Consider the following 22,600-nt stretch of genomic DNA (forward strand, 5'->3'; position numbering starts at 1 on the left):
GTGCGTGGATGTCAAGCCGGTGCAAGGAATCTGGTCGGCGGACAGTGATCGCTGATCCGGTCGACGGCTGGCAAGAACGCCCAGGAGCTACACAAGAAGAAAGATGTGCCGTGAGTCCTTCATTCTGTCTGTACCGCCGTGCTCGCTGGCGGGGCGGCAGTTGTTGTGTGCTTTTAAACCGTCCCCTGTTGCACGTGACAATGAGGGTGACATTGCACTGCGTTGATGGTGGCCAGGGGAGGCCATGATGCTGCTGAGAAGGCTGGGAGCTCCGCTTTCAAAAGCACGTGAAGATTCTGGGAGTGCGCAGGCATCCGAGTGCGCCGATTTCGAGCCGCCGCAAGGAATCTGGTCGGCGGACAGTGATCGCTGATCCGGTTGATGGCTGGCAAGAACGCCCGGGAGCTGCACAACAAGAAAGATGTGCCGTGAGTTCTTATTCTGTTTGTACCGGCGTGCCAGCTGGTGGGGCGGCAGGTGGCCTGTGCTTTTAAACCGTTCCTGTCAGACGTGACGATGAGGGTGACGTTGCACTGCGTTGATGGTGGCCAGGGCAGGCCATGACGCTGCTGAGAAGGCTGGGAGCTCCACTTTCAAACGCCCGCGAAGATTCAGCGAGTGCGCAGGCATCCGAGTGCGTCGATTTCGAGCCGCCGTAAGGAATATGGTCGGCGGACAGTGATCGCTGATCCGGTCGATGGCTGGCAAGAACGCCCAGGAGCTACACAACAACAAAGATGTGCCATGAGTCCTTCATTCTGTTTGTACCGCCGTGCTCGCTGGCGGGGCGGCAGTTGGCGTGTGCTTTTAAACCGTCCCCTGTTGCACGTGACGATGAGGGTGACGTTGCACTGCGTTGATGGTGGCCAGCGCAGGCCATGACGCTGCTGAGAAGGCTGGGAGCTCCGCTTTCAAACGCACGTTTGGATTCAGTGAGTGCGCAGGCATCCGAGTGCGTCAATGTCAAGCCGCGCAAGAAATCTGGGCGGCGGACAGTGATCGCTGATCTGGTCGATGGCTGGCGAGAACGCCCGGGAGCTGCACAACAAGAAAGATGTGCCGTGAGTCCTTCAGTCTGTTTGTACCGGCGTGCCAGCTGGCGTGGCGGCAGGTGGCGTGTGCTTATAAACCGTCCCCTGTCACACGAGACGATGATGGTGACGTTGCACTGCGTTGATGGCGGCCAGGGCACGCCATGGTGCTGCTGAGAAGGCTGGAAGCTCCGCTTTCAAACGCACGCGAAGATTCAGTGAGTGCACAGGCCCTCGAGTGCGTGGATGTCAAGGCGGCGCAAGGAATCTGGTCGGCGGACAGTGATCGCTGATCCGGTCGATGGCGAGAACGCCCGGGAGCTGCACAATAAGAAAGATGTGCCGTGAGTCCTTCATTCTGTTTGTACCGGCGTGCCAGCTGGTGGGGCGGCAGTTGGTGTGTGCTTTTAAACCGTCCCCTGTTGCACGTGACGATGATGGTGTCGTTGCACTGTGTTGATGGTGGTCAGGGCAGGCCATGACGCTGCTGAGAAGGTTGGGAGCTCCGCTTTCAAACGTACGTTAAGATTCAGTGAGTGCGCAGGCATCCCAGTGCGTCGATGTCGAGCCGCGCAAGGAATCTGGGTGGTGGACAGTGATCGCTGATCCGGTCGATGGCGAGAACGCCCGGGAGCTGCACAATAAGAAAGATGTGCCGTGAGTCCTTCATTCTGTTTGTACCGGCGTGCCAGCTGGCGTGGCGGCAGGTGGCGTGTGCTTTTAAACCGTCCCCTGTCACACGTGACGATGATGGTGACGTTGCACTGCGTTGATGGCGGCCAGGGCACGCCATGGTGCTGCTGAGAAGGCTGGAAGCTCCGCTTTCAAACGCACGCGAAGATTCAGTGAGTGCACAGGCCCTCGAGTGCGTGGATGTCAAGGCGGCGCAAGGAATCTGGTCGGCGGACAGTGATCGCTGATCCGGTCGACGGCTGGCAAGAACGCCCAGGAGCTACACAATAAGAAAGATGTGCCGTGAGTCCTTCATTCTGTCTGTACCGCCGTGCTCGCGGGCGGGGCGGCAGTTGGTGTGTGCTTTTAAACCGTCCCCTGTTGCACGTGACGATGATGGTGTCGTTGCACTGTGTTGATGGTGGTCAGGGCGGGCCATGACGCTGCTGAGAAGGTTGGGAGCTCCGCTTTCAAACGTACGTTAAGATTCAGTGAGTGCGCAGGCATCCCAGTGCGTCGATGTCGAGCCGCGCAAGGAATCTGGGTGGTGGACAGTGATCGCTGATCCGGTCGATGGCGAGAACGCCCGGGAGCTGCACAATAAGAAAGATGTGCCGTGAGTCCTTCATTCTGTTTGTACCGGCGTGCCAGCTGGTGGGGCGGCAGGTGGCGTGTGCTTTTAACATCCCCTGTCAGACGTGACGATGAGGGTGACGTTGCACTGCGTTGATGGTAGCCAGGGCAGGCCATGACGCTGCTGAGAAGGTTGGGAGCTCCGCTTTCAAACGTACGTTAAGATTCAGTGAGTGCGCAGGCATCCCAGTGCGTCGATGTCGAGCCGCGCAAGGAATCTGGGTGGTGGACAGTTATCGCTGATCCGGTCGATGGCGAGAACGCCCGGGAGCTGCACAATAAGAAAGATGTGCCGTGAGTCCTTCATTCTGTTTGTACCGGCGTGCCAGCTGGCGTGGCGGCAGGTGGCGTGGGCTTTTAAACCGTCCCCTGTCACACGTGACGATGATGGTGACGTTGCACTGCGTTGATGGCGGCCAGGGCACACCATGGTGCTGCTGAGAAGGCTGGAAGCTCCGCTTTCAAACGCACGCGAAGATTCAGTGAGTGCACAGGCCCTCGAGTGCGTGGATGTCAAGGCGGCGCAAGGAATCTGGTCGGCGGACAGTGATCGCTGATCCGGTCGACGGCTGGCAAGAACGCCCAGGAGCTACACAATAAGAAAGATGTGCCGTGAGTCCTTCATTCTGTCTGTACCGCCGTGCTCGCGGGCGGGGCGGCAGTTGGTGTGTGCTTTTAAACCGTCCCCTGTTGCACGTGACGATGATGGTGTCGTTGCACTGTGTTGATGGTGGTCAGGGCAGGCCATGACGCTGCTGAGAAGGTTGGGAGCTCCGCTTTCAAACGTACGTTAAGATTCAGTGAGTGCGCAGGCATCCCAGTGCGTCGATGTCGAGCCGCGCAAGGAATCTGGGTGGTGGACAGTGATCGCTGATCCGGTCGATGGCGAGAACGCCCGGGAGCTGCACAATAAGAAAGATGTGCCGTGAGTCCTTCATTCTGTTTGTACCGGCGTGCCAGCTGGTGGGGCGGCAGGTGGCGTGTGCTTTTAACATCCCCTGTCAGACGTGACGATGAGGGTGACGTTGCACTGCGTTGATGTTAGCCAGGGCAGGCCATGACGCTGCTGAGAAGGTTGGGAGCTCCGCTTTCAAACGTACGTTAAGATTCAGTGAGTGCGCAGGCATCCCAGTGCGTCGATGTCGAGCCGCGCAAGGAATCTGGGTGGTGGACAGTTATCGCTGATCCGGTCGATGGCGAGAACGCCCGGGAGCTGCACAATAAGAAAGATGTGCCGTGAGTCCTTCATTCTGTTTGTACCGGCGTGCCAGCTGGCGTGGCGGCAGGTGGCGTGTGCTTTTAAACCGTCCCCTGTCACACGTGACGATGATGGTGACGTTGCACTGCGTTGATGGCGGCCAGGGCACACCATGGTGCTGCTGAGAAGGCTGGAAGCTCCGCTTTCAAACGCACGCGAAGATTCAGTGAGTGCACAGGCCCTCGAGTGCGTGGATGTCAAGGCGGCGCAAGGAATCTGGTCGGCGGACAGTGATCGCTGATCCGGTCGACGGCTGGCAAGAACGCCCAGGAGCTACACAATAAGAAAGATGTGCCGTGAGTCCTTCATTCTGTCTGTACCGCCGTGCTCGCGGGCGGGGCGGCAGTTGGTGTGTGCTTTTAAACCGTCCCCTGTTGCACGTGACGATGATGGTGTCGTTGCACTGTGTTGATGGTGGTCAGGGCAGGCCATGACGCTGCTGAGAAGGTTGGGAGCTCCGCTTTCAAACGTACGTTAAGATTCAGTGAGTGCGCAGGCATCCCAGTGCGTCGATGTCGAGCCGCGCAAGGAATCTGGGTGGTGGACAGTGATCGCTGATCCGGTCGATGGCGAGAACGCCCGGGAGCTGCACAATAAGAAAGATGTGCCGTGAGTCCTTCATTCTGTTTGTACCGGCGTGCCAGCTGGTGGGGCGGCAGGTGGCGTGTGCTTTTAACATCCCCTGTCAGACGTGACGATGAGGGTGACGTTGCACTGCGTTGATGGTAGCCAGGGCAGGCCATGACGCTGCTGAGAAAGCTTGGAGCTCCGCTTTCAAACGCACGTGAAGATTCAGTGAGTGCGCAGGCATCCGAGTGCGTCGATTGCGAGCCGCCGCAATGAATCTGGTCGGCGGACAGTGATCGCTGATCCAGTCGATGGCTGGCAAGAACGTCCAGGAGCTACACAAAAAGAAAGATGTGCCGTGAGTCCTTCATTCTGTCTGTACCGCCGTGCTCGCTGGCGGGGCGGCAGTTGGTGTGTGCTTTTAAACCGTCCCCTGTTGCACGTGACGATGAGGGTGACATTGCACTGCGTTGATGGTGGCCAGGGGAGGCCATGATGCTGCTGAGAAGGCTGGGAGCTCCGCTTTCAAAAGCACGTGAAGATTCAGTGAGTGCGCAGGCATCCGAGTGCGCCGATTTCGAGCCGCCGCAAGGAATCTGGTCGGCGGACAGTGATCGCTGATCCGGTCGATGGCTGGCAAAAACGCCCGGGAGCTGCACAACAAGAAAGATGTGCCGTGAGTCCTTCATTCTGTTTGTACCGCCGTGCTCGCTGGCGGGGCGGCAGTTGACGTGTGCTTTTAAACCGTCTCCTGTTGCACGTGACGATGAGGGTGACGTTGCAATGCGTTGATGGTGGTCAGGGCAGGCCATAACGCTGCTGAGAAGGCTAGGAGCTCCGCTTTCAAACGCACGTTTAGATTCAATGAGTGCGCAGGCATCCGAGTGCGTCGATTTCGAGCCACCGCAAGGAATCTAGTCGGCGGACAGTGATCGCTGAAGCGGTCGATTGATGGCAAGAACGCCCAGGAGCTGCACAACAAGAAAGATGTGCCGTGAGTCCTTCATTCTGTTTGTACCGGCGTGCCAGCTGGCGGGGCGGCAGGTGGCGTGTGCTTTTACACCGTCTTCTGTCACACGTGACGATGATGGTGACGTTGCATTGCTTTGACGGTGGCCAGTGCAGGCCATGACGCTGCTGAGAAGGCTGGGAGCTCCGCTTTCAAACGCACGTTAAGATTCAGTGAGTGCGCAGGCATCCAAGTGCATCGATTTCGAGCCACCGCAAGGAATCTAGTCGGCGGACAGTGATCGCTGAAGCGGTCGATTGATGGCAAGAACGCCCAGGAGCTGCACAACAAGAAAGATGTGCCGTGAGTCCTTCATTCTGTTTGTACCGGCGTGCCAGCTGGCGGGGCGGCAGGTGGCGTGTGCTTTTAAACCGTCTTCTGTCACACGTGACGATGATGGTGACGTTGCACTGCGTTGATGGCGCCCAGGGCAGGCCATGGTGCTGCTGAGAAGTCTGGAAGCTCTGCTTTCAAACGCACTCGAAGATTCAGTGAGGGCGCAGGCCCTCGAGTGCGTGGATGTCAAGCCGGCGCAAGGAAACTGGTCGGCGGACAGTGATCGCTGATCCGGTCGACGGCTGGCAAGAACGCCCAGGAGCTACACAAGAAGAAAGATGTGCCGTGAGTCCTTCATTCTGTCTGTACCGCCGTGCTCGCTGGCGGGGCGGCAGTTGTTGTGTGCTTTTAAACCGTCCCCTGTTGCACGTGACAATGAGGGTGACATTGCACTGCGTTGATGGTGGCCAGGGGAGGCCATGATGCTGCTGAGAAGGCTGGGAGCTCCGCTTTCAAAAGCACGTGAAGATTCAGTGAGTGCGCAGGCATCCGAGTGCGCCGATTTCGAGCCGCCGCAAGGAATCTGGTCGGCGGACAGTGATCGCTGATCCGGTTGATGGCTGGCAAGAACGCCCGGGAGCTGCACAACAAGAAAGATGTGCCGTGAGTTCTTATTCTGTTTGTACCGGCGTGCCAGCTGGTGGGGCGGCAGGTGGCGTGTGCTTTTAAACCGTTCCTGTCAGACGTGACGATGAGGGTGACGTTGCACTGCGTTGATGGTGGCCAGGGCAGGCCATGACGCTGCTGAGAAGGCTGGGAGCTCCACTTTCAAACGCCCGCGAAGATTCAGCGAGTGCGCAGGCATCCGAGTGCGTCGATTTCGAGCCGCCGTAAGGAATATGGTCGGCGGACAGTGATCGCTGATCCGGTCGATGGCTGGCAAGAACGCCCAGGAGCTACACAACAAGAAAGATGTGCCATGAGTCCTTCATTCTGTTTGTACCGCCGTGCTCGCTGGCGGGGCGGCAGTTGGCGTGTGCTTTTAAACCGTCCCCTGTCACACGTGACGATGATGGTGACGTTGCACTGCGTTGATGGCGGCCAGGACACGCCATGGTGCTGCTGAGAAGGCTGGAAGCTCCGCTTTCAAACGCACGCGAAGATTCAGTGAGTGCACAGGCCCTCGAGTGCGTGGATGTCAAGGCGGCGCAAGGAATCTGGTCGGCGGACAGTGATCGCTGATCTGGTCGACGGCTGGCAAGAACGCCCAGGAGCTACACAATAAGAAAGATGTGCCGTGAGTCCTTCATTCTGTCTGTACCACCGTGCTCGCGGGCGGGGCGGCAGTTGGTGTGTGCTTTTAAACCGTCCCCTGTTGCACGTGACGATGATGGTGTCGTTGCACTGTGTTGATGGTGGTCAGGGCAGGCCATGACGCTGCTGAGAAGGTTGCGAGCTCCACTTTCAAACGTACGTTAAGATTCAGTGAGTGCGCAGGCATCCCAGTGCGTCGATGTCGAGCCGCGCAAGGAATCTGGGTGGTGGACAGTGATCGCTGATCCGGTCGATGGCGAGAACGCCCGGGAGCTGCACAATAAGAAAGATGTGCCGTGAGTCCTTCATTCTGTTTGTACCGGCGTGCCAGCTGGTGGGGCGGCAGGTGGCGTGTGCTTTTAACGTCCCCTGTCAGACGTGACGATGAGGGTGACGTTGCACTGCGTTGATGGTAGCCAGGGCAGGCCATGACGCTGCTGAGAAAGCTTGGAGCTCCGCTTTCAAACGCACGTGAAGATTCAGTGAGTGCGCAGGCATCCGAGTGCGTCGATTGCGAGCCGCCGCAATGAATCTGGTCGGCGGACAGTGATCGCTGATCCGGTCGATGGCAGGTAAGAACGCCCAGGAGCTGCACAACAAGAAAGATGTGCCATGAGTCCTTCATTCTGTTTGTACTACCGTGCTCGCTGGCGGGACGAAATGTGGCCTGTGCTTTTAAACCATCCGCTGTCACACGTGAAGATGACGGTGACGTTGCATTGCGTTGATGGTGGCCAGGGGAGGCCATGATGCTGCTGAGAAGGCTGGGAGCACCGCTTTCAATTGCACGTGAAGATTCAGTGAGTGCGCAGGCATCCGAGTGCACCGATTTCGAGCCGCCGCAAGGAATCTGGTCGGCGGACAGTGATCGCTGATCCGGTCGATGGCTGGCAAGAACGCCCAGGAGCTACACAACAAGAAAGATGGGCCGTGAGTCCTTCATTCTGTTTGTACCGCCGTGCTCGCTGGCGGGGTGGCAGTTGGCTGTGCTTTTAAACTGTCCCCTGTTGCACTCGACGATGAGGGTGACGTTGCGCTGCGTTGATGGTGGCCAGTGCAGGCCATGACGCTGCTGAGAAGGCTGGGAGCTCGGCTTTCAAACACACGCGAAGATTCAGTGAGTGCGCAGGCATCCAAGTGCATCGATTTCGAGCCACCGCAAGGAATCTAGTCGGCGGACAGTGATCGCTGAAGCGGTCGATTGATGGCAAGAACGCCCAGGAGCTGCACAACAAGAAAGATGTGCCGTGAGTCCTTCATTCTGTTTGTACCGGCGTGCCAGCTGGCGGGGCGGCAGGTGGCGTGTGCTTTTAAACCGTCTTCTGTCACACGTGACGATGATGGTGACGTTGCACTGCGTTGATGGCGCCCAGGGCAGGCCATGGTGCTGCTGAGAAGGCTGGAAGCTCTGCTTTCAAACGCACTCGAAGATTCAGTGAGGGCGCAGGCCCTCGAGTGCGTGGATGTCAAGCCGGTGCAAGGAATCTGGTCGGCGGACAGTGATCGCTGATCCGGTCGACGGCTGGCAAGAACGCCCAGGAGCTACACAAGAAGAAAGATGTGCCGTGAGTCCTTCATTCTGTCTGTACCGCCGTGCTCGCTGGCGGGGCGGCAGTTGTTGTGTGCTTTTAAACCGTCCCCTGTTGCACGTGACAATGAGGGTGACATTGCACTGCGTTGATGGTGGCCAGGGGAGGCCATGATGCTGCTGAGAAGGCTGGGAGCTCCGCTTTCAAAAGCACGTGAAGATTCTGGGAGTGCGCAGGCATCCGAGTGCGCCGATTTCGAGCCGCCGCAAGGAATCTGGTCGGCGGACAGTGATCGCTGATCCGGTTGATGGCTGGCAAGAACGCCCGGGAGCTGCACAACAAGAAAGATGTGCCGTGAGTTCTTATTCTGTTTGTACCGGCGTGCCAGCTGGTGGGGCGGCAGGTGGCCTGTGCTTTTAAACCGTTCCTGTCAGACGTGACGATGAGGGTGACGTTGCACTGCGTTGATGGTGGCCAGGGCAGGCCATGACGCTGCTGAGAAGGCTGGGAGCTCCACTTTCAAACGCCCGCGAAGATTCAGCGAGTGCGCAGGCATCCGAGTGCGTCGATTTCGAGCCGCCGTAAGGAATATGGTCGGCGGACAGTGATCGCTGATCCGGTCGATGGCTGGCAAGAACGCCCAGGAGCTACACAACAACAAAGATGTGCCATGAGTCCTTCATTCTGTTTGTACCGCCGTGCTCGCTGGCGGGGCGGCAGTTGGCGTGTGCTTTTAAACCGTCCCCTGTTGCACGTGACGATGAGGGTGACGTTGCACTGCGTTGATGGTGGCCAGCGCAGGCCATGACGCTGCTGAGAAGGCTGGGAGCTCCGCTTTCAAACGCACGTTTGGATTCAGTGAGTGCGCAGGCATCCGAGTGCGTCAATGTCAAGCCGCGCAAGAAATCTGGGCGGCGGACAGTGATCGCTGATCTGGTCGATGGCTGGCGAGAACGCCCGGGAGCTGCACAACAAGAAAGATGTGCCGTGAGTCCTTCAGTCTGTTTGTACCGGCGTGCCAGCTGGCGTGGCGGCAGGTGGCGTGTGCTTATAAACCGTCCCCTGTCACACGAGACGATGATGGTGACGTTGCACTGCGTTGATGGCGGCCAGGGCACGCCATGGTGCTGCTGAGAAGGCTGGAAGCTCCGCTTTCAAACGCACGCGAAGATTCAGTGAGTGCACAGGCCCTCGAGTGCGTGGATGTCAAGGCGGCGCAAGGAATCTGGTCGGCGGACAGTGATCGCTGATCCGGTCGATGGCGAGAACGCCCGGGAGCTGCACAATAAGAAAGATGTGCCGTGAGTCCTTCATTCTGTTTGTACCGGCGTGCCAGCTGGTGGGGCGGCAGTTGGTGTGTGCTTTTAAACCGTCCCCTGTTGCACGTGACGATGATGGTGTCGTTGCACTGTGTTGATGGTGGTCAGGGCAGGCCATGACGCTGCTGAGAAGGTTGGGAGCTCCGCTTTCAAACGTACGTTAAGATTCAGTGAGTGCGCAGGCATCCCAGTGCGTCGATGTCGAGCCGCGCAAGGAATCTGGGTGGTGGACAGTGATCGCTGATCCGGTCGATGGCGAGAACGCCCGGGAGCTGCACAATAAGAAAGATGTGCCGTGAGTCCTTCATTCTGTTTGTACCGGCGTGCCAGCTGGCGTGGCGGCAGGTGGCGTGTGCTTTTAAACCGTCCCCTGTCACACGTGACGATGATGGTGACGTTGCACTGCGTTGATGGCGGCCAGGGCACGCCATGGTGCTGCTGAGAAGGCTGGAAGCTCCGCTTTCAAACGCACGCGAAGATTCAGTGAGTGCACAGGCCCTCGAGTGCGTGGATGTCAAGGCGGCGCAAGGAATCTGGTCGGCGGACAGTGATCGCTGATCCGGTCGACGGCTGGCAAGAACGCCCAGGAGCTACACAATAAGAAAGATGTGCCGTGAGTCCTTCATTCTGTCTGTACCGCCGTGCTCGCGGGCGGGGCGGCAGTTGGTGTGTGCTTTTAAACCGTCCCCTGTTGCACGTGACGATGATGGTGTCGTTGCACTGTGTTGATGGTGGTCAGGGCGGGCCATGACGCTGCTGAGAAGGTTGGGAGCTCCGCTTTCAAACGTACGTTAAGATTCAGTGAGTGCGCAGGCATCCCAGTGCGTCGATGTCGAGCCGCGCAAGGAATCTGGGTGGTGGACAGTGATCGCTGATCCGGTCGATGGCGAGAACGCCCGGGAGCTGCACAATAAGAAAGATGTGCCGTGAGTCCTTCATTCTGTTTGTACCGGCGTGCCAGCTGGTGGGGCGGCAGGTGGCGTGTGCTTTTAACATCCCCTGTCAGACGTGACGATGAGGGTGACGTTGCACTGCGTTGATGGTAGCCAGGGCAGGCCATGACGCTGCTGAGAAGGTTGGGAGCTCCGCTTTCAAACGTACGTTAAGATTCAGTGAGTGCGCAGGCATCCCAGTGCGTCGATGTCGAGCCGCGCAAGGAATCTGGGTGGTGGACAGTTATCGCTGATCCGGTCGATGGCGAGAACGCCCGGGAGCTGCACAATAAGAAAGATGTGCCGTGAGTCCTTCATTCTGTTTGTACCGGCGTGCCAGCTGGCGTGGCGGCAGGTGGCGTGGGCTTTTAAACCGTCCCCTGTCACACGTGACGATGATGGTGACGTTGCACTGCGTTGATGGCGGCCAGGGCACACCATGGTGCTGCTGAGAAGGCTGGAAGCTCCGCTTTCAAACGCACGCGAAGATTCAGTGAGTGCACAGGCCCTCGAGTGCGTGGATGTCAAGGCGGCGCAAGGAATCTGGTCGGCGGACAGTGATCGCTGATCCGGTCGACGGCTGGCAAGAACGCCCAGGAGCTACACAATAAGAAAGATGTGCCGTGAGTCCTTCATTCTGTCTGTACCGCCGTGCTCGCGGGCGGGGCGGCAGTTGGTGTGTGCTTTTAAACCGTCCCCTGTTGCACGTGACGATGATGGTGTCGTTGCACTGTGTTGATGGTGGTCAGGGCAGGCCATGACGCTGCTGAGAAGGTTGGGAGCTCCGCTTTCAAACGTACGTTAAGATTCAGTGAGTGCGCAGGCATCCCAGTGCGTCGATGTCGAGCCGCGCAAGGAATCTGGGTGGTGGACAGTGATCGCTGATCCGGTCGATGGCGAGAACGCCCGGGAGCTGCACAATAAGAAAGATGTGCCGTGAGTCCTTCATTCTGTTTGTACCGGCGTGCCAGCTGGTGGGGCGGCAGGTGGCGTGTGCTTTTAACATCCCCTGTCAGACGTGACGATGAGGGTGACGTTGCACTGCGTTGATGGTAGCCAGGGCAGGCCATGACGCTGCTGAGAAGGTTGGGAGCTCCGCTTTCAAACGTACGTTAAGATTCAGTGAGTGCGCAGGCATCCCAGTGCGTCGATGTCGAGCCGCGCAAGGAATCTGGGTGGTGGACAGTTATCGCTGATCCGGTCGATGGCGAGAACGCCCGGGAGCTGCACAATAAGAAAGATGTGCCGTGAGTCCTTCATTCTGTTTGTACCGGCGTGCCAGCTGGCGTGGCGGCAGGTGGCGTGTGCTTTTAAACCGTCCCCTGTCACACGTGACGATGATGGTGACGTTGCACTGCGTTGATGGCGGCCAGGGCACACCATGGTGCTGCTGAGAAGGCTGGAAGCTCCGCTTTCAAACGCACGCGAAGATTCAGTGAGTGCACAGGCCCTCGAGTGCGTGGATGTCAAGGCGGCGCAAGGAATCTGGTCGGCGGACAGTGATCGCTGATCCGGTCGACGGCTGGCAAGAACGCCCAGGAGCTACACAATAAGAAAGATGTGCCGTGAGTCCTTCATTCTGTCTGTACCGCCGTGCTCGCGGGCGGGGCGGCAGTTGGTGTGTGCTTTTAAACCGTCCCCTGTTGCACGTGACGATGATGGTGTCGTTGCACTGTGTTGATGGTGGTCAGGGCAGGCCATGACGCTGCTGAGAAGGTTGGGAGCTCCGCTTTCAAACGTACGTTAAGATTCAGTGAGTGCGCAGGCATCCCAGTGCGTCGATGTCGAGCCGCGCAAGGAATCTGGGTGGTGGACAGTGATCGCTGATCCGGTCGATGGCGAGAACGCCCGGGAGCTGCACAATAAGAAAGATGTGCCGTGAGTCCTTCATTCTGTTTGTACCGGCGTGCCAGCTGGTGGGGCGGCAGGTGGCGTGTGCTTTTAACATCCCCTGTCAGACGTGACGATGAGGGTGACGTTGCACTGCGTTGATGGTAGCCAGGGCAGGCCATGACGCTGCTGAGAAAGCTTGGAGCTCCGCTTTCAAACGCACGTGAAGATTCAGTGAGTGCGCAGGCATCCGAGTGCGTCGATTGCGAGCCGCCGCAATGAATCTGGTCGGCGGACAGTGATCGCTGATCCGGTCGATGGCAGGTAAGAACGCCCAGGAGCTGCACAACAAGAAAGATGTGCCATGAGTCCTTCATTCTGTTTGTACTACCGTGCTCGCTGGCGGGACGAAATGTGGCGTGTGCTTTTAAACCATCCGCTGTCACACGTGAAGATGACGGTGACGTTGCATTGCGTTGATGGTGGCCAGGGGAGGCCATGATGCTGCTGAGAAGGCTGGGAGCACCGCTTTCAAATGCACGTGAAGATTCAGTGAGTGCGCAGGCATCCGAGTGCGCCGATTTCGTGCCGCCGCAAGGAATCTGGTCGGCGGACAGTGATCGCTGATCCGGTCGATGGCTGGCAAGAACGCCCAGGAGCTACACAACAAGAAAGATGGGCCGTGAGTCCTTCATTCTGTTTGTACCGCCGTGCTCGCTGGCGGGGTGGCAGTTGGCTGTGCTTTTAAACTGTCCCCTGTTGCACGTGACGATGAGGGTGGCGTTGCGCTGCGTTGATGGTGGCCAGTGCAGGCCATGACGCTGCTGAGAAGGCTGGGAGCTCCGCTTTCAAACACACGCGAAGATTCAGTGAGTGCGCAGGCATCCGAGTGCGTCGATTTCGAGCCGCCGCAAGGAATCTGGTCGGCAGACAGTGATCGTTGATCCGGCGGTCGATGGCTGGTAAGAACGCTCAGGAGCTGCACAAAGAGAAAGATGTGCCATGAGTCCTTCATTCTGTTTGTACTAGCGTGCCCGCTCCAGCGTTCTCAGCCCGTGCTACGATAATATTGCTAGCGCTCATTCTGTCATTATTACAGTCCTTTGTGTTGCTCGCACTTAATGTTAATAACGCCTAAGTGGTTTGTAATCGTTGTTAAGTACAATTGCTACGCTGCATTCTGGCAATCAAGCAGATTTCTAATGCAGATTGGTGTGTGCTTTTGAAATGAGAAATCTGAATGATCAGTATTTAAAAAGCAGCGTTCACAGTATAATAAGCCCGAGGCTTTCGCCAAATGAACATAACCTGTACTGCTGACGTTAGTTTAATGCGTAAAAAAATTAATTTTAGGTGGTATGGTTCAGTCCGGGAATTACACTTCTGCCCCCAGAAAATGAGTATCGCGGTATCAGTGCAACATCCCCTCATCAAGCGAGGTGCACACTGCAAATGCAATTTCTTTTTTTTTGCGTTCGAAAACCACGATATGATTAGCAAAGACGCCATAGTTATGAATTCCGGAAGCTTCGGCCATCTTTTAGCGTGCATCGATATGGTACAGCACAAATATCCCTTTGCATTTTACCCCCAAATACACTCAATCACCACGGCTGTGGTCAAACCTGCGACCATGTGGTCAACCAGCCCAGCACTACAACCTCTGCTTCGCCGTCGAATCTACGCTACAATGACAAAAGACGTCAATTCAATTGAAGACCACAGCCGCCACTCTTGGAAGGAGTGCGACGCAGGAACATTCGTATTGTGGTGCACATCGAAGAACCGGAGGTCGTTAAAATTATTCTGCCGGCCCCTACTTTACGGCATACTACGTATCCATCTCGTCTTTTTCAGTTCGCGAAACCTCAGAATACATCTTTCTACTGCAATAATATTCTACTCAACAATTCCTTATTTGTTGCCGTCCATGTTTTCTCGGCTTCACTGCAAATTGCAATTCATGTGCCACGTTGGCATGCGGTGACACTTTCAATGACAGATGGTACTCGCCGATGTCCCTTCAGAATAGGAGAAATAATAAAAACGTCGCCAAAGCTGTTTTCTCCGTGACATCTCGCGAATCCAGTGACAAGCAACGAGGTCCTTTGGTGAAGCCCTGAGATGTCCTACTTTTTGAATACCGTGAAAGCTACGTTCGGCGCCCGCATGCTTATACGATTGAATTGGAACGGCTGTCAACGCGACCATATGCAGACGCGTATAAATACGCTCATGCGTAAAGGATGAGGTTTCGCAGAGTGGCGTACGTAAAGTGTGTATCCTAAGCGTAGCTGTGATGTGGCAGCGAAATTCATCGTGCATGTCAGCTATAGCTGTTGTAACAAAAAAGCCAAAACTTTTCCGAACTACGTTCTCAAAAAGGCAGTGTTTGTATCAGAATACGCCATTGTGGAATATTTTCAATATATAGCTTGAACTTTGCAGTAGTGTTCCCGTATTTTGAAACAGGATTTGGTCCACATGTCAAAGAGAAACTTTTGCGACCTTCAACACTTCAGCTTGCCCCTGCGAATGTTCGCTGAAACCTACGTTTTTCGACAAATTTGAATGCAGGCAAACACGTCAAGAAAGAAATGATTCTTTTGTAGCCACAGGCATCCTGTGATAAACTAAGGTATCGTTTTGCACACTATATATAGGTAAAAAGGTGAAATATTAAAGCCTAAATTTTGGGAGGTACGCTTTTAAATTAAATGAGAGAAGTGAAGCTTTTTCTGTAAAAAACCTATTGCAGCATTTAGATTTTAATTAAAGGGACACCTAGTAATAAATACGAATTAAATAATTATTAACAAAGAACATCATAATGCTCCCCAAAAACAGCGACAGATTACCAGTAAAGAAAGGTGTAGAACACGGGAATACCTTCCCCCAACGCTATTTACTTCCTGCTCACAGAAGGTTTTTAGAGGCCTTGAATGGGAATAGTTGGAGAAAAGAGGTAATGAAAAGTACCTTAGTAACTCGTTGATGCCATTGCAATGCTGAGTAACTCGGGGTTCAAATTGCAATTCATGATTGCTTATTTAGACAAGGAGATGGTGACATTCATAAGTACAGTTTAACATTCCAAAACTCCGATAAAACTACAAGAAATGCCTTAGTAGAGAGCTCAGAAAGCTTCCAGCACTTTGGGGTTCTTTTAAGTGCACCTGAATCTAAGCACATGGTGCTCAAGCATTCTCATCTCCATAGAAAACGCGAACGCCGCAGCCACGCTTCAATCCGCGACCTGCTGGCCAGCAGCCGAGCGCCTTAGCCACTATATTACCATGACAGGTTACGTGACACCCTTTCAGCACAGCGAGAAAGGAAAGCATTATGTGTGCGTTGAACTCCTATTAGCAGTAATTCGTATTTCCCGATGCAAGAGCTGTGCGCTTCTCAAACACATTCATACTTTCGTTTTACTCCAACGGTATCATTTGTTTGTAGAGTTGAAAATGTACCGCTTTCCTGTACTCGACAGCTGTGGTGAAGAATAACTTCTTTTATCAAGGCTTGCATTCTTTACTTCAAAAAGAAAACGTTTTTTTCTCGTCCGCCGTGGAGGAGCTCTGCTTAGGGTGCTCAGCTATACCGACACGAACGTCGGCGGTTCAGTCCTAGCTGCGGCTGTCACAATTTGATGGAGGTGAAATTGTGGAGGTCCTGTGTAATGTCAGGGCACGTTAAATAACACCATATGGTCGAGATTTCTAGAGCCACTCACTATGATGTTTTTTTTGGAATCCTTCCATGTTTTTGGAGTCTAAGATCCCAAATATTATATACTGTAATTCTTCAAATTGCCGCGCACGCTCCATTTCTTCGATCTATATAAATATGCGATGGGGTTCGCTGGAACCATGGATAAATCAAATAAGAACCGTGAGCAATATACAGAAAAGCTATCTATCTATTCACTAGAAATAACTTGTACTCGGCTGAAAATGCAGTAAAGGAGTAGTTCTTGCTCGAAAAGGATGCAACTTTATTTGCAGAAAGTTTCTTTTGGCATGCACCACGTATTTTCTACTTTAAAAAATAAAGAATGTTCACTGGGGATGCACAAAATTACCTTATAAGAGAAGTGCTAAAAAGTTCATTGCTTTTCACAGAAAGCACTCATCCACATTGTCGAAAGTACTCGGTGGTGGTTTAAAGCCCGGGCTGGAGAGAAATGCTTCTAAAATGTATTCCAGAATAGAGATACTGCACTAGCGGTTATGATCCTAAAGAGCAATAATGAAATAGATTTGTCTTTGACACAGGGATATACTTCAGAGATACACTTGCAATAATATAAATATAGTATTTCAGAGTAGGGCTACAATTGTATGGGCACTAAAATAGTTTTTTTTTTACTTCGAAGATGCTAATAGGTCGGACACTGCGACAACATTTTCATAAAAATGCACCAAAATATTGTGAATAATGTTGCACAACATTTAAATATAAAAGTAAACAAGGTAACCCTATTTATTGACGAACACATGTCACTATAACAAAGCGTGCAATTCTATTCCACACAGAACATGGTTTGCTGATAAGGTTGTTCCTTTGACTGCATTTTGGCATCTGAAGCTGCCCAACCATGATCAGTGCGAGACCGCATCGGTTCGGCTTTAACGGGCAACTTACTGTCGGCGTCACTCAGTTTCCTCTTCCACTTCCCCGACGTGGCGGCTGTCGGCGGCGTCATGTCTGGAGGGTAGGCATGCGAGTTGGCTCCCAGCATGGCCAAATAAATACCGATGACTACGCGAGGAGCATGAAAAATCAGTGCAAATCGTCACCCGTTAAAGAAAGTGCTGCGCCAGGGGCACAATAAGTCGTCTTTCTTCCTTACACGCCAAATGTTGTGTTGTTCACAACCTACAAAATATTGCCGTTAACCTCGTAAATGAAGCACGAAGATTCTTTCAGAATGCGAGACACCGCACAATGACGCTCTGCTTTATTTTTCCTCGTTATGCTATGGTATGACGCCTCTGATCTGAAATTGTCGGCTATTTACGTTTGCAGAATTTTTTTCTCAATGGTAACAATGTTTTTTCTTTGTTTTTTACTTGTAGTGGCTATTGTAATAACAGTTTCTAACGTTTTCTCCGACCTATGAAGGCAGGATTTATATAAAGGGGGAAGTTATACCATACCAATGCTTTCTCTATGGCCTGAAAGTCTATCTTGAATAACTGTGATCGTTTGCTAACTATACATGCAGTAACACCTATTTCCATGATTTTGGGTGTATCAGTCCTGAAAGGGCACAAGACACGGCTCGTGACCATGATTTTGAGGTTCTGTTGTCTTTATTGTGACGACCAAAGTTTTCGGCCGGCTCATTTCGCGTGTACAGTAGCAACATTACTGAAGTGTTGAAAACATTTTGATAGTACGACCATATCAAAATACTCAGCGCAGTAATCACATAGTTTAATTTGTTCTGCGAAATTTTCTAACGATAATAAGTGATCCAGCATTCGTTACTTTGATTGCCTTCTTGCTAAACTTGTATATTTTAGGGTTCAGTGGTGAACGTACTTTTATATTGCACGATCAAACACTGACAAGGAAACACGTGACACACACAGTCGCTGTGTTACGTCTTTCTTTATCCGTGTTTTTTTCGTGCGCTATAAAAAGGCAGTACACTCTAATCGCTACGTTGCTATATAAATTTTAGTCCCAACATTTGTGTTACATCACATTATAGAACGCCTGATATATACCATAATTAATTCGATTGATGTATATTCATAGGATTTTTTTCAGAGCAGATTTCCCAGTAAGTTTCAATGTAATTGCAAGTCTTTGTTGACTAGGTAACGAAGAGCAGTGTAGCCGTTTATTTAAAGTGCATTGCTCTCTCGAACATGCATCATAGCTGTTATTGTAGCGTAACCAGATACCCTCAATATCTTTTACTAAGAATGTCCCTTTATCTTACTATCTAGATAAATAGTAAGATGAAGTAGAATACGCAAAAATTTTGTCCACTATACAGTTCCCATCAGTCAGGTAACCAAAGAATAAAAGAGGAAAGCATACTTATGACCCAGCTCACGATCCAATGGTGCAGAGAGACCCCAACAGTAAGTCAGACAACCTCCCAAAGGCGCTATAGCAGAAACTCTTAGTGAGCGTCACATCGCCTCTCGCAATGAGAAAACAACAGCCTGCTGCTGCCATTTTAATAATACGCGCTCTTAGTAGTGCACTGCCGCCGTAATTCCTATAGGCATGAATACTTAAACGAAGCTATCTTGCAGTGCATTTATCAGTGCACGGAGATAGCTTAACCCAAAGATCTTATCAGACTGTTATGAGGGTAAATATTTTTTATCACGGATAGCAGCGATCTCACTTTATAATATTTTTTGTCAACTCTCCCAGTCATCTTAACCCTATATTTTTTACCATGGTTGTAAATTCATTTACTAATGAGATAACAACTTATATCTAAAACGGAAAAATAATGTTTTTAAAGAAATACAAACCGGCGAGTTGTGTTGACCCGTGTGCTAAGCACCACACCTCCACGTTTAACAAAACTACCGAAAACCGCACCACAGTAGTTATCAAGAAGCTACACAGTAAAAAAGTATTCTTAAAAAAAGTTGCATACACGTCGCAAAGACGTAAGAAAAAACATGCGTGAATTACAAAACTTACAAATTACAAATTACAAAACTTCCTAATTACAAGTTACAATTTGTCAAGACATTAGCACTAACTAGTAAGCTGAAAGCCAGCATATGCCACCCAAATGTTGGCCGATACGACGACCTAATTATAAATTTTAGTAGTTACAGTGGCCTCACCACCATAACGCCTTCTATGCATTTATGGCTCATTGATGTTACGCGCTTTGTTGTGTGTTTCGTAAGAGTGAGGTTTCACCAACAGGTGCATGGCTTCTCGCTTACATGAACACTTACACACACAAAAACAACACAAGGAATATTAATTATTAGGAATGCAAACCCATAAAACCACTATGAAGAATATAATTTCAAATCTTAATGTTGTGTGCTATACATCTTAGAACGAGCGTTTCACAAACAATATTTGGGAATCCGCAAGTCAGACGTTTATTATTAGTACAAACACTCTCTTGACTTTATTGTAGGTGCGCTAGACACAATCTTTTGTGTGTACCTAACTTGCGCTCACAATTTTTTTGGGTATGCAAAAAATACCTACAATTAAGAAAGCTATAACATGTCCTTGGTCTTTCTTACAAGTTCGGCCAGCATATATACATAAAAACTTTTTGTTTTAGAGACACCCGTTTCTTTTTGTTTTTAAAAGGTAAGCGGGACTTCAGTGTTTCAAGGAAACGTAACTATTCTACCAATCTTGATTCAATTAAAGCGGAAGTTTTAAAAGTTTATGAGTTATAATGCTTAGCTATATAGGCATATTTCTCACCTTGAGACGATTGTGTGCCTATACGTGTAGAAATGTTGTGGTTTACACTATACACTTCCCGTGAAACAGTGCACGGCAAAAGTGCTACTGTGTGGTAAATGGACTGTTCACGGGAATATGACCACTTAAGGCAAAATATTTAAACGTCTTTTTTCTGCGTCATGTGAGCTATCATTGATGCATTGTAGTAAACAGTGTGCGCGAGCTGCTCGAGCACTTTTTTCATTCACCTATTCCAGATTTGAGGGAGATATAGCCCAACTTCGTTTACACCCTATTTGTGGTGTCGGCGTGAGAAAAGAAAACTGTGGCAGGTGTCAGAATTTCTTGGGTGACTGTGAAAGTATAGTTTAACTAATAACAATGTGTTAGCAAGCGCAGGACGCCATGGAGGAATAAGAGGTGAACCTGTACAGCCACTGCAAATTAAGTAGATTGCCAAATTGGGCGCTAACACCGAAGATTTGTCTAGTTACCAAGGAAATGTCTCAACTAAAGTCACTGAGCACATACATCTCCTTAGGTAGCAAACACACATGGGACACGAAACGACATTTATGGAAGTATGAAGAGAGCTAGCGAGTACATGTTGACATTTACCACATATTCCATTCACATTCACGCCGCTTACCACGCACCTAATTCGAAACTATTCATGACTCAAAACCACTTCTATTATCCTCTACTAGGAACACACGCTTGTATTCAGGCATGCGTAACATTACATCGAGGTGGAAAGATTGATCCCGTCTCCACGCAAGCTAGCGACGCACCGGACGACATAGAAAGGAAGTGGCTACCACTGTCCAATGTTATCCACGATCAACGAACCTTTGTTTTCTTTTGAAATATTTCTAGTTCGCCGAGGTACAATTAGCTGTTCACAGGGAAGCCCACAGTCGCATCTCTACAAAAAACAGTGACCCTAATGAACCCCTAAATAACACGTTTTATTGTTGCACATTACAGATTCAATAAAAATTCGTTATTGGAAGCACTGGTTGCTCCACACACGTGAACAGTTTGCCCTAGAAGTGTCATTCTTTTTTACTTTTTGTGAAGGTTGTTTACTTGACGGCTTTGAAATCAAAATAAGTCCTAGTTATTCAAACTTATCCCGAGTTTTTGTATACACGAAGCAGTGAGTGGTGCAGGCATACTGGGGTGTGTCTGAAGATCCCCGACGCATTCGTTCATGAAAATTGAAATTTTACTGCTGTTTTAAGTAATGTGACAGCTGTGGCTTATGCCTAGAACATTCTAGTACCTTTTACGTGAGCAGGTTTTACATAAAATACATTCCCACAGCAAAAGAAACCACTTTCTTTGACTGTGCCAAATGTACAGTTTACAATCTGCTTTCGACTTGTAGCAGCAATTATGTTGATCAGTGTAGAAGATGACGCGAATATAGGTTCCGGGTGCGTCGTTTCATCTTTCAAGAGATGAGAGTAGGAGGAGGCGTTCGTTGTGGACTCTGTTTTGCATAGTTATGCTTGCGTGTGGTACAGTTCACAATGAGTGTTCAGTTGTGAGCAGACATGAAAGTCAGTTCACCCACGAAATGACTGAGGCTGAGGTATTTGATAGATACGAGACGCATGGTTTTATAATCATCAATTTGTCTTTCAATCAAAAAGCCATGTTTCTGTCGTCATGGCAGGAATTTCGGGCAGATTGTGCACACGTGACGTGTAAAGGTTTCTCGTCTATAGATGCGTTTACGTATTTCTAAATAATATACTGTCGTCAGCTAGCGCTCGTGTTTCTCACACTTCTGTTTTTTTCTTCTTGTCATGCGCTTTCACCCGGTATCAAGTCAAATACGCGTTTCTTAATTATAAAATTGCTAAAGATGTACCACTGGTAGTAGACCATACGCGATGTTTAGATATATGCTATGCTACTGAAGTGTGCGTGCCACAGTTTAGCGCGAAGTTATATTAGACCTTCAGTTAAACGCTTACGGACATATTGGGTGCTCTGTAAGCAAAAAAACAATCATTGGCCTCAACACAATAGGTTTTTAGGCACGAAGATTCTTGTAACATCACCTGATCGGTTGTACTTCGGTCCTGCTTAGCCAGTGCATCACAAGAGTGAATGATAATGTGTGAGGCAAAGCGTTCATCCGTAAAATTCATGCTGTATTGTAGTAGGAGCGGGTGGACGGACGGATGAATGGACAGACAGACAGATGAACGGACGAATGGAGAGACGGATGGAGAGACAGACAGACAGACAGACAGACAGACAGACAGACGCAAGAACAGACCAACAAACACACCTACGCATGGACGAACGCATGGAGGGGTGCACAGATAGATGCATGGATAGACACACGGATGGACAGACGAGCGATGGCACAGAGGCTTCGTCCCCGTCACCGTCGTTTGCTCCGTGAATATGCTGTAATTTTTTTAGTTGGCCGTATGAAAACGGGCAGTTCACATAGTTGCGCAGGAATACTTGACATTGATATAACTCGATATATTTTAACTCGTACAATTCCACATTACTCTGCAGAACTCAGCGTGTTCCGCAGGTGTGTTATGTCGAGAAGCGAGTGAGTAGCGCCATTTAGAAGAAATGTTACGTTTCCTTTGTTGTCAGCCGCGTTTGCATTGTTCATGTTTGCCTTCCCAAACCATTCTATATGATGGCAGGCCTGGCTGATAAAGGCCGCGTTTCGCCGAGGCTAGCAGCGACGGGGAGTCGCCATAACTGTGCAGATACTCGTGCCAGCAATGAATCGTTCATGCCACGTGGATATGATTGCGCATGAAAATG

This window comes from Rhipicephalus microplus, chromosome 2 (assembly GCF_043290135.1).
Source record: "Rhipicephalus microplus isolate Deutch F79 chromosome 2, USDA_Rmic, whole genome shotgun sequence".
NCBI lineage: Eukaryota > Metazoa > Arthropoda > Arachnida > Ixodida > Ixodidae > Rhipicephalus > Rhipicephalus microplus.